We start from the raw sequence: 11234 nt of genomic DNA, 5'->3' as shown, positions 1-11234 counted from the left end.
AGATTGTTACACACAAGTGATAGATATGCAATTCATTGTTGACATCCTCTTAGCAGTCAGTTTGTTGGTTAAGGAACATTATTCACACATAGTGTGCCATCCACTCCCTCAATCATATACTAGAAAAGAGTGGCAACATAATTGATTGGATCAAACAGGTTTGTTGGCTATCAAAGTTGTATCTCCACATTTCTAGAGGCAAGACCAATCCTCAAGAACATGTCATTAAGAGGACAAGACTAGGACTCATCAACAAAGTGTGGATAATTAAGGACCAATTGATTAAAGTGGGTGAACTTTCCTTTTTCTATAGACTTTGATAGGCCAAGAGGGGGGCTCTCTATAGTATTCTTAACCGGACAATTTTAAAAAGAAATGAATAATAGAGACAAGTTCTTAACCACCCACCCAATGTGCTATGGATCTCTTAGATTTCCAACAAATTCATGTCAACACTGGCTGCAAACAGGCCTATAAAACCTTCAATAAATAGATAGACACATTGTTGCATATGCACCAAACGATTACAGCAATCCTAGTAATTGTGCATACATACAAGAGAGAGAGAAACTATCATGACCCTCTACCATTTTACCAATTCTAGCCTATATAAAATGAGGCACAAGTTGTGTCAATGGACTATAAGAGAATGATTGAACATAAACTACTCCTATAATACCAAGTAAGATGAGATTAGCTTGAGGTATTGTTGATCTCTCACCACCTGGACTAGTGCCTATTATATTGGGTAAGTAGTGTCAAAACTAGTTAAGGAAAGAAAACTTGCAATAAATCCTAATGTGTACTTTTGTATAAGCCACAAAGATAAGAAGCCCTACATATCAAAACATACACATCCATTGTGAGGGGGCCACGCTGTGCACAGCCAACTCTAGCACTGCCACTACGGCTCACCCAACTCAAGGAGACTTAGGGAGCATACAGCATAGTCTATGTCTTAGTAGAATTCAGATCACAACTACAAGTTAGGCACAACACAGAAAACCAAAGCAATGCAATTCCAACAAACTAAGCACAAGAATATGATGAACAAAATTAACAATTGTAAAGACTAAGAGAAATGTAAAGAACACCAAAGATAGGGGCAAGGAACTGCTTATCATCCATTGATTCGCAACACCAATTACAATAACTCGGATCTAGCAATGGTGCAGGTCGGGAAAAGCCAACAGTGCCTGGCCAAATAACTGCAACAATTAATTTACCCCATGGAGCACTCGTTCTCTGCTACATTAACCCTAATGATACGAGCCACAATGTTCAAGAATCCTAAGTACTCTACCTTACTTAGACCTTGCTCCACTCACAAAGAAATTGCAACTCGTTTCTTCTTGAATGCATTCCAATGAATAGTGGGCACCCTTTTATAGATCTCAGGGAGCTCCAAAGTAGCACATGTCTAATACAAGTTTTGTGCATCACTGTCACAGCTGTAGGTTCATCTTTTAAGCATTTAGAAATCATTTTCAAAGTTTCTTTCCCTTTTCTAGCAAAAGTCAGTAGTTTAGAGCAAGTTTTAGGTGAGGCATCATTAAGAACAAGCCTTCTCTGGAGGTCCACCTCCCTTACAGGTTACCCACAACTTGGAGGTGTTCCCATGTGTCAACAGGTTGCTGAGTTGATAGCTTAGTAAAGGGTGCAAACCTTGTTGATGACACTAATATAAGTCAGAATTTGTAATTTGAATATTATATCCGATAATCAATGCAAACATGAAACACGCCCATTGTGTACCTTATGGTTAAAGTGCAAATAGGCCCAGCAGTACAAAACAAGTACTTGGAAACATCACAAGAAGTCTACTTAAGCATTATTCAGCAAAATCTGAGAAACAACTTTAAGAAAAATAAGCTAGAAATATTTCCAAATTAAATTTACTCTGGCACAAGATTGTGGTATCAAGCTTATGACAGTTGTTTACCCCCTTCGAAGTTGAGCCTGATGCATGAAAAACAACATAACACATACTCCATGCTATTTGATTTCAAATCAAGAAATTTCCAGGAACACACCCTTGTATCCTAATTATAAGAAATGTAGCAATAACATTTAAGAGAATATTCATTGCAAAAACCTGTATAACAATGTCAGAATATATGACCTTCAAAACCATCAAGAATTTGAAGCCTGCCTAAGCAGTACTTACAAGTAGGGATGAATCGCACTATTTGAATCCCAAAAAAAATTTATGAACCTCACTAGCGTACCTTAGCAGTTCATAAGGGTAGAGCCAAGTTTACTCTGGCACAAGATTGTGGTATCAAGTGTATCAAGAGTAGAGCCAAGTTTATGAATCCCCAAAAAATTTACTCTGCCACAAGATTGTGGTATCAAGTTTATGACAGTTGTTTATCCCCTTCGAAGTTGAGCCAAATGCATGAAAAACAACATAACACATACTCCATGCTAGTTGATTTCAAATCAAGAAATTTCCAGGAACGACCCCTTGTATCCTAATTATTAAGAAATGTAGCAATAACGTTTAAGAGAATATTCATTGCAAAAACCTGTAAAACAAAGTCAGAATATATGACCTTCAAAACCATCAAGAATTTGAAGCCTGCCTAAAGAGTACTTACAAGTAGGGATGAATCGCAGTATTTGAATCCCCCCAAAATTATATGAACCTCACTAGTGTACCTTAGCAGTTCATAAGAGTAGAAGTTTAACAAGCAAAAATAACATTGTAATTTCACTTAGAAATAAGACAAATTAGCGAGGAAAGACAATTGAAAAACATTTGCACAAGAATCACAAATTCTAGATAGGCATTATGTAGATGAAATTTGATAGCTATTACAAGCAAGGGAAGAGTTCATTTCTCTTAAATATAGAAGCAAATGCTCTGACATATGCCCATTCTGAAATTGAAATTTCACCAACACTTGCAAAGGAAGCTTTGACAAAAAAGGTTATTAAATACTTCTATTTTTATGTATTGGTTAAGTTCAAATACTAAATTCTTTGATAGACTTCCTTTACCGTCATCCCTCCGATCCTATGACAGTATCAATGTTTCTATTTCAAGTTCACTAAATAACGTCCAAATTTATTAACTTAACTTTTATATTGTTGGACTTATTTTGAATTGCTGGGAACTTGAAATAATATACCTGTCTTGCAAGATGGATTTTATAATTTTATTCAAAATTGTCACTCTTCGATTAACATCTCCATGGATTGAAAAAGGATTGATAGTAATGAACAATTGACAGAAAAGAAACAAACCTGAAAATGACTCATCCTTTAAACAGGAACATGCTTTTTGCCACACACACACCTATTCAAAGGCCTGAAATTTTGTTTTTTATTTAAATTGATATTTAGCCACACATTTCTCTTCAGGTGAGCCTATATGTGATTTATGTTTTTCTTTAATTTAAAGTCATGCCAACATGCTAACTTGAAAATTCATTTTCCTGCATCTTTCTGCCCATGTGCATACCTCTAGACCCACCAATTAAACTTGAAATGAGACTGTAACATCACAACACAGAATTTTTAAATTGAAATCTTCTTTAAGGCTTTTGATATTATTGTCTCAGATTTTGGCTGGAGATTCAAATAGCAGAGAGACTATTTTCAGATCCTTCTTTATCAATTTTTAGCTACAGCATTCTTCTTCAATGCAGTTACTAGCATTATTTCATACTGCCCATGGATATCCAACAATGATCTCATCCTCTTTCTGGATATATTACATTGTTTGCGTCGACATCAATTTCTGACTCAAAATTACCATCTCATGAATCATGAGCTAACCGGGTCCTATTCCTGGATACCTTCTCTAAAGGAAGCAGTGCACATCTTCCAGACAAGCATTGAATTCTTAAACTTGGATCCACATATTTTCACGTTCCCTACCAATCTAATTGTTCCTCTCTTTATCTACTAGCACTCACATTTGTTTGAATATTTCACAATTATCAAGTTCATGAAGAACTTAGGAGTCAGCTTCAGGAAGAGATAGCATTAAAATTGTCTGCCTAGTATTTTCCATCTCTACAAAATGTCTACTTCCCTGTAGACTTGTGCTTTCCTTCACAAACGACTTGAAAATTTGTTTCATTTACTTTCACAAGAGGTCTTTTGAGCTATTGATTCTGCACTTAAGTCCTCTTCCCTGAACTAGCTTACACGGTGATAAAATATTTGCAATGTCAGAGGTATGGATCCCAGCAGAAGCCTCCAGAAAAGATCTTTGGCTAGAGCTATGGCACTCTGTATCAGATGTCAAGTTATGCTTTGCAAAATTGATACCCCAGGAGAATATTTCCCACTTGCCACCATAGGTGCAAGCCCACATGGAGTACACTCATTTGCTTCATGAGGGATCTTCCCTGTGTGCCAATTCCTTTTGAGCCAAATGCCACAAGAAATGTTCATTCCTTCCCATTACCCCTCTAAATTAAACCTTGAATGCTAAAAATGGAGTTGTTCACTGATGTTAAACCATTGGACCATGTCATTGTTTGAATGTCAAAAACCAACATTTCTGAGTACCGTGTCTTTCGTCCTGTTGATGTGTCTGAAATCGCATTGCTGCAAACTCCATACGGCCAATGCAGAATAGAATAACCTTGCTGAGTATCCTATCCTCTCTTGAAATAAGGAAATCCCTAGTGCTATTTTCTACGTTTGATCAAAGGGGACAACCTCAAGGTTTCGTTTGTCAGGTCTTGACTGCAGGATTACTCAGTGGTTTGATGTGTTTATGCTGGAAACACAAGGGGACTTACGGTATGATAGGTAATTGATGGATGAGTTCCCTGGAATTTTAAAGGTCTTTCTTATCAAATGATTTTAGTCGGGTCGATACTGTTTTGAATAGGACTGCAGATTTTCTCGGTAAAAAAAGGGGGAAAAAGGAGGGAAGGGTAGGGAGAGAGAGAGATACATAAAATATAAATTTTAACTAAAATAGTAGATTCAGTAAACAAACGGACACCTCCAAATGACTAGACTAAGCATCACCAGCTATTTAAGCACAATACTTGCATCAATCTAGTGCGATCTTCAAAGGAAAATAGGATTTTCATGCTATCAAATACAACATCAGAACTTTTACGTTCATTCAGTGAGCATTCAATAGCCGAACTAAATATATGAAAGGTTCAGATTAACCATGCAGAAGGAAAGGCAATCAGCCATTCCCTAATGGTGTGAACAGCGAGGATTCTATCGAATATTTATTTGAAAATGCTATGTAAAGGAAAGAAACATAACTGAAAATTTCTAAATTAATGAAGAAGGAGACCATGCACTCACAAGGAAACTTGGAAACAGTCTTGACTTGGCATTAAATCCTGTAAATTTCGCCAGAGCTTCAACAACAATCCAAGAACTTCTTACAAAATGAGGGAAAACCAGTCCCTTAAATAGGCTTCCAAAATGGATGAATGGCCAAGATCTAATCTAAACAAGTGGCCCAGATTCATCCATAAAACATGGCTGCCCATACCCATAAATGGGAGGCAAATATCAACAACCACCCCAAAGGGAGCAATAACTACCCAAAAAGGTAATTAGAACATATCCAGAAATAATCCCAAAAAGGTGCATACATAAAATTTTACATTTTAGTTGACTTGGAAGTCAAACATGACCTTTTGGTCCAAAAGTGCACTTTTCAAGATTTAAAAGGAAAAAGCACTTTCTCTTTTCCATTTGTAGATTCCTTTTCCAAGAACTCATCTTCACTATGCAAATATTCCCACCTAAGATTCCGACCTACTGCACGTTCCTCACGAACATACTCCTGGAACCTAATGCATAATTGGAATAGCAGACTGAATGGAGGCATAGGAGGATGACGAATTTTATATTGCATGCCCTCGAGATATTGGTCCACGTGCTTCAAACCATCCTTCCAACTGGAACGATTACGTTCCAAGCACATGTCTGACTGGAATTGACCAGCAAAACTTAGGTCCTTAACGGAATAGGTGATCCTATCCGTCCCTAGTCTTTCTTCCCAGTCTGGCCGTATCACTTTATCGGACAAGGCATTTTGCCATCCCGAGACCATTGATCGGAGGATCATTTTGCCGAGTTCTTGCATGGTGTTCAGAATTGTCTCGCACGCATCGTGTTCTTTATCAATGATTTCTCTTGTGTCATTCTTCATGGTGATAGTCCAGTACCATTCCTTAAGAGTGTTGATGTTATAAGGATCTAGGATGGTGGGTAATGTAGGAATCTGTGCATGGGTCCAGAAGAGAGCTCTCATGAGGGGAAGAGTAGTGGCAGCCACTTCATGCATTCTAAGGGGTTCCCTCTTTACCTCTAATAGCCGGACCAGGGTGGTCTCTCGATGGTGGGCCATCTCTTTTACTTCTTCGAGGATTCGTTCTCCCCTCCCTTTGATGCCTTGTATCCATTCCTTGACGGCCCTTGCAGTGTCCCGTACTCCTTCAAATTCTGTTGTGGTCCTCTGTGCCAATGTTGTCGGGGGAATGTGGGATTCGGAAGCATTGTGTAGTGGTCTCAGGAGTTGATTGATGTATCCCTCGGCCTGCTCGGCACGAGCTCGATACATGTCCTTTTCAGCTGTTATCTCTTCAAGTTGCCTGAGCATGTTCTGTACTGAATCCTTGAATTCCTCCTTTTCCTATTCCTTGGTGGCTCGTCCGATGGGGACGGTCGTGATGCTATAATCTGCCAGTGTAATCTAATCTGCTGGCTTGTCTACAGGCGGGGTGGCAATGTGAAGAGTGCGGTTGGCTTTTTCTTCCCCTTGGCTTTAGCTAGATCTACACGTGAGAAGATGTCCTCCAAATCAATAGGGGGTTTGGTGGCGGCCTTGCGCTGGGCTCTGGCAATTAACCATTCCTGAGGCACAGTCTGGGCTGATGCTATGGTTAAATTTTCACTCTGTTCTTTGATATTTTCAGCCGTCTCACCACAAATTTGTAGCTGTTCTATTACTGGAGGGGTGGAGGAGGTGCCAAGTTCCTTGCTTGCAACTGAATTTTCTCCCACTTCACTGAACAATTGTCTGGTGCCTTCGTGTGATGGTTGCTCTTCAGTCCTTTCGAGCTCGTGGGTCCCCTCTATCTTTTGCTCTCCTTCAACAGTAGAGTCATCTTTGGTTGTATTATGGAGCAGCAGTTCATGGCGGCTCTGTTGGGTGGGTTCATGCACTTCGATCGCCTGGATGGATGGAATTTATCCTTCCTCAATTTGGTTACCCGGCTCGGCTGATTCAATAGCTCTTAGCTCGGCATCTAGCATGTCGGGTGCGGGAGGATCATCAGTTCCAAACGCATCAATGTCACTTTGAGAAGGCGGAGCAGGTATATAATCTAATTCTACCACATCGTCGGACGAACTGGGGTCCTTTGACGATGAAGTGACCTCTGATCTTCTTATAGGAATCTTTTCCCTTCTTGTTCTCTTGGACGTCTAAGTCCCTCTGCAAGCCTTAGCCTTCTTTCTCTTTTCAGGTTTCTCAATTTCTTCTCTGGGTGCACTGGAAGTTCCCTCATCTTCGGAAGACTGAGAATCACGGCTACCCATTAGGTGGTAGGTGAACTGGACTCCTTCATGGATTAGTCTTTCAATCTGCTGATGCAACCATAGGTCTGTATATCTTGTTGGGGCTGCCATGACTGCCTCAAAATTAGTGATCGGGTCTTGCGAGCAATCAACGCCTGGCAAAAGATGCCTTACCGCCTCAAATTCCCGGACCTGCAAACAATTCCCTAAATCTGCGAGCTGATCTGGGACCCAGCGGTATTCAAAGAGACGCATCTGTTGCACACTCGGCCTAGAATATTCACCCCTTTGGACCTCATAGTCATCAAAGCAGTTTTTCCAATAATCTTCAACTGATTCCTTTGCTCTGTACCGCCTGCCATAGGCTCTCTTTGTCAGATTATCGTGATCAAAGCATTTCCTTGGAAAATGCTCTTGTAGGCCATAGGAAGCCAGCTCTGCAAAGGATTCCTCTGCTAGGGTGGGGGTCTTTAGATGGACATCCTGGTTGCCTATAATCATGGGGAACGCGAATCCAGCCTGCTTGATGTCTCTGAGTAAGATGTCGGCCGGACGTGACTACCTTGTGACCTCCATAAGAACTATCTTGTCGGTTGGGTACCGTGGAAGTCGGAGAGGGGCACCGTCAAAGCCAGCTATCTGGATATAGGAGAACCTTGGGAACTGGATGAACCAGGCCCCGTATCTCTGTACTAGAATAGTAGCTTGCTCTGAGAGTCTTATGTGTAATCCTCCCTACATTAGCCTGACCAGGCGCATTGTAAAGGCGTCATTAACGCGCTCATACTGGCCAACTGCGTAAGCCGGGCTGTTCTTTTCTCTCTGAGCTATATCCTGATAGTGAAGCTGTGGGTAACAATCATATACCTTCACCTGACCAGGCCCATTCCCGATTTCTCCTTTCATTATTAAACCTAGCAGTGGCTGGTTCTTGGCGAACATATAGACCAAATAAGAGGTCATAGTGAAGTACCTTTTGCTCTCGAGTTCAATTAGCTGAGTGTGGATGTTGTCGCTTATAATCTAGGCCTAGTCAAACTTAGACTTCCCAGCGAAGACTTGCTCTGTGAAATAAAACATCCACTCTTCAAAGTAGTTGGATTTAGGAAGTCCCATAACCCTGCTGAGTAATGTGACCATATCCCCATGCTCATTGTGAAAGTCACTTCTTGGGGTCTTTTTCCCAATTCTGACGCTTGGAGGCCTTCTCTCCTTGTACCACTCTTCGTTGATCAGTGTTCTGCATCTGGCCGGATTCATATCATACGCCCCCTGTGCTTCGTCTATAGTTGTGGCCGTGGGATTGTTATGGAAGGGAATGTCGAATGCGTCGCCAATGGCCTCAGGAGTGAAGTTGGCGAGGGTCATATTCTCAAGAAGCACCAATCTGGAACCTCGTTGATAATGTCGAGCAGCCTCTACCACTAACTTTCTGCCTAGGCCTGCCGTAGGCATTAGGGGAGAAGACTCGGCTCCTGAAATCTTGGATATCGATATGGCCTAGGTCAGTATCACCGACATTGTCCCAGACGCTTTGAACTTTTGACTCCCTCAATCCCCCTCTTTGATACTGGTACTTCATTCTTTCGACTTTGCGTGGGATATCTGATTTGGATGCTTGCGATGTCTCGGCTGTAGAGGGCGTCTTTGATGATTCCACCGCCGATTTAGGCATTTATCCTGCACAGTCGGATGCGGATTACGAGGCGATATAAAAGAAGTAAGGCGGGTTAGATAGAGAATACGCCAGCATTCAAGGATTAATTCAAAATTTAGATTGGAAACAGAGTGATATTGCTAGCTAAGAGCTTGATTGAGAAAAACATTTATTCATGAAGCTTTTGATCGCGAATTTATACTTAAGCATTTTCGGGATTAATTTTCAAAAGGGACAAAGCTCGAAAAATTCTCCTAAGTTTGAAAATGCAATTTCTAGCTGATCCTTAGGAGCAAATTCTAATTTTGATTGCTTTGCATGACGTTTTAATAATCAGAAAAAAGATGCGAATTTTGAAGATTTAAGTTTTTTAATCAATTTTGCACAGGCATGCATCCAATTTGTAAATATTTTAGACAATCAAGAGAGACAAAGCGTACTTACCTGACGAAAATGGACAGCGAGCAATTGCCTGACTTGCTGTGCAAAAACGAATGGATAGTTCTACAAATTTTGGAATTTCAACAGTTATCTCTCTAATTCAAATTTTCGCGGCTGTGGTTTGAAAAGAGTTTGTCATTTTTTAGACTAAGCGATCTTTTACCTTGGGCGATTTAGTTGAACATGATTCTGAAGAGGGGCTGCGGATGGCAAACTTCGGTGAATCGGAGAGTTTGAAGACCATTTAAAACTTTAAACCATCTTTCGCATTCACCCTAAATCGCGATTTTCGGCACTCTTAGGCGTTTTACCAATTTAAACACTTTGCACTTTTACCCTAAAATGCGATTTTCGGAGCTATGAGGGTTTTTGAAAATTTTCGCGTGGTATGGGGGGGTTTTGCAGGCTTTTAAACTTCACGCCTCCCTTTGCCTAAATCGCGAACTTCGTGTTTTTCACGTTTTGTCGCCCAATGCACTTACTACGCTGCAATGTGAATTTCGGATGTCTGCATTTTCAGAGGATTTGGACGTTTTGGCAATTCTAAACAAACTTCGAACCTTTTAACGCTTTTGGCAACTTTATCATTTTTTTTCATTTTGCCCTTAGGGTCCAAAATTCGGCCCTTTGGGCGATTTTGCGAATTTAAAGTGAGATTCGGACCTTTAGAGGTTTTTGTCAATTTAAAGCATTTTCGGACCTCTAGAGGTTTTTGTCAATTTTTTAAACTTTTCTGAAATTTTGGCCCCAGGGTCCGAAATTCGGCCCTCTGGGCAATTTTGCCAACTTTTCCGAATTTCGGACCTTTGGCCCATTTTGCTAGTTTTTTACAAATTTCAGACCTTTGGCCCATTTTGCCAGTTTTTTACAAATTTCGGACCTTAGGCCTGAAAGTCCGAAATTCGCCCTTCCTGGGTATTTTGGCGATTTTTAACTTTTCTCCTCGAGAAGTGCAAGCTTGGGCACTTGGGCAAGTTTGTCAACCTTGGCCTTTTGCCACGAAATTCGCTCCTCCTTCTCCACCAGTAGGCGAAAATCATCCTTCATTCAAATCTTGTAAACTCCGCAAAAATAGACCTCATGCAATCTATCTCATCGCTCTTATGCGAAAAATGGCAATTTTGGGTCGTCATGCGACCTTCAAACGCTGTTCTTTGCTTGGCGGGCTTCGCCAACCTCTATCATCTTATGCCTATTCAAGGCGATTTCACAATTTTGAACAATCTCTTGGAATTCGTGCCCGAGGGCTAGACTAGCCTAATGGAATCACTGGCTCTCTTCTTTCAACATCATCACTTCATGGACCAGTCGCGGGCTCGCTCAAAAGGACGCGAGACACTCTGCGCGAAACTCAACAGGGCGAAGACGAAAGGCTCAAAAAAGGGAAGGGGGACCCTGTCGGCGATAGGGAGCGTGTGCAACGCACAACACGTCCCTTCCCTCCTCGAAGGCACAAATTATTACCAAATAGAACTGCAATGCAACCAACCCTAGATGAAGGACTTGATCCTCTAGTTGTAATTTTGGACCATCCCATTGTTTCAAAATTGAGACACAAAAGATCATTCAATGCCTTGGATTTTGCTACTCCAGCAAAAATCAGCAAAAACCTATCATC

General features: G+C 40.8%; 1 long non-coding RNA gene across 3 annotated transcripts in view; it reads right to left on the bottom strand.

The window, feature by feature from the left end:
• Positions 1-1809: 1809 nt before the first annotated feature.
• Positions 1810-11234, bottom strand: part of LOC131031445 (uncharacterized) — a 71381-nt gene continuing 61956 nt past the window's right edge. For all 3 annotated transcript variants that reach the window (XR_009359264.1, XR_009359262.1, XR_009359263.1), the window contains 2 exons: positions 2601-2661; positions 1810-2474 (listed from right to left, as the gene is read on the bottom strand). This is a non-coding gene — a long non-coding RNA (uncharacterized LOC131031445). The remainder of the gene's footprint in view (positions 2475-2600; positions 2662-11234) is intronic.

This window comes from Cryptomeria japonica, chromosome 10, assembly GCF_030272615.1.
Source record: "Cryptomeria japonica chromosome 10, Sugi_1.0, whole genome shotgun sequence".
Lineage (NCBI taxonomy): Eukaryota > Viridiplantae > Streptophyta > Pinopsida > Cupressales > Cupressaceae > Cryptomeria > Cryptomeria japonica.
Note: the sequence above shows the minus strand (reverse complement) of the source record. Positions and strands in the feature narration are given on the sequence as shown.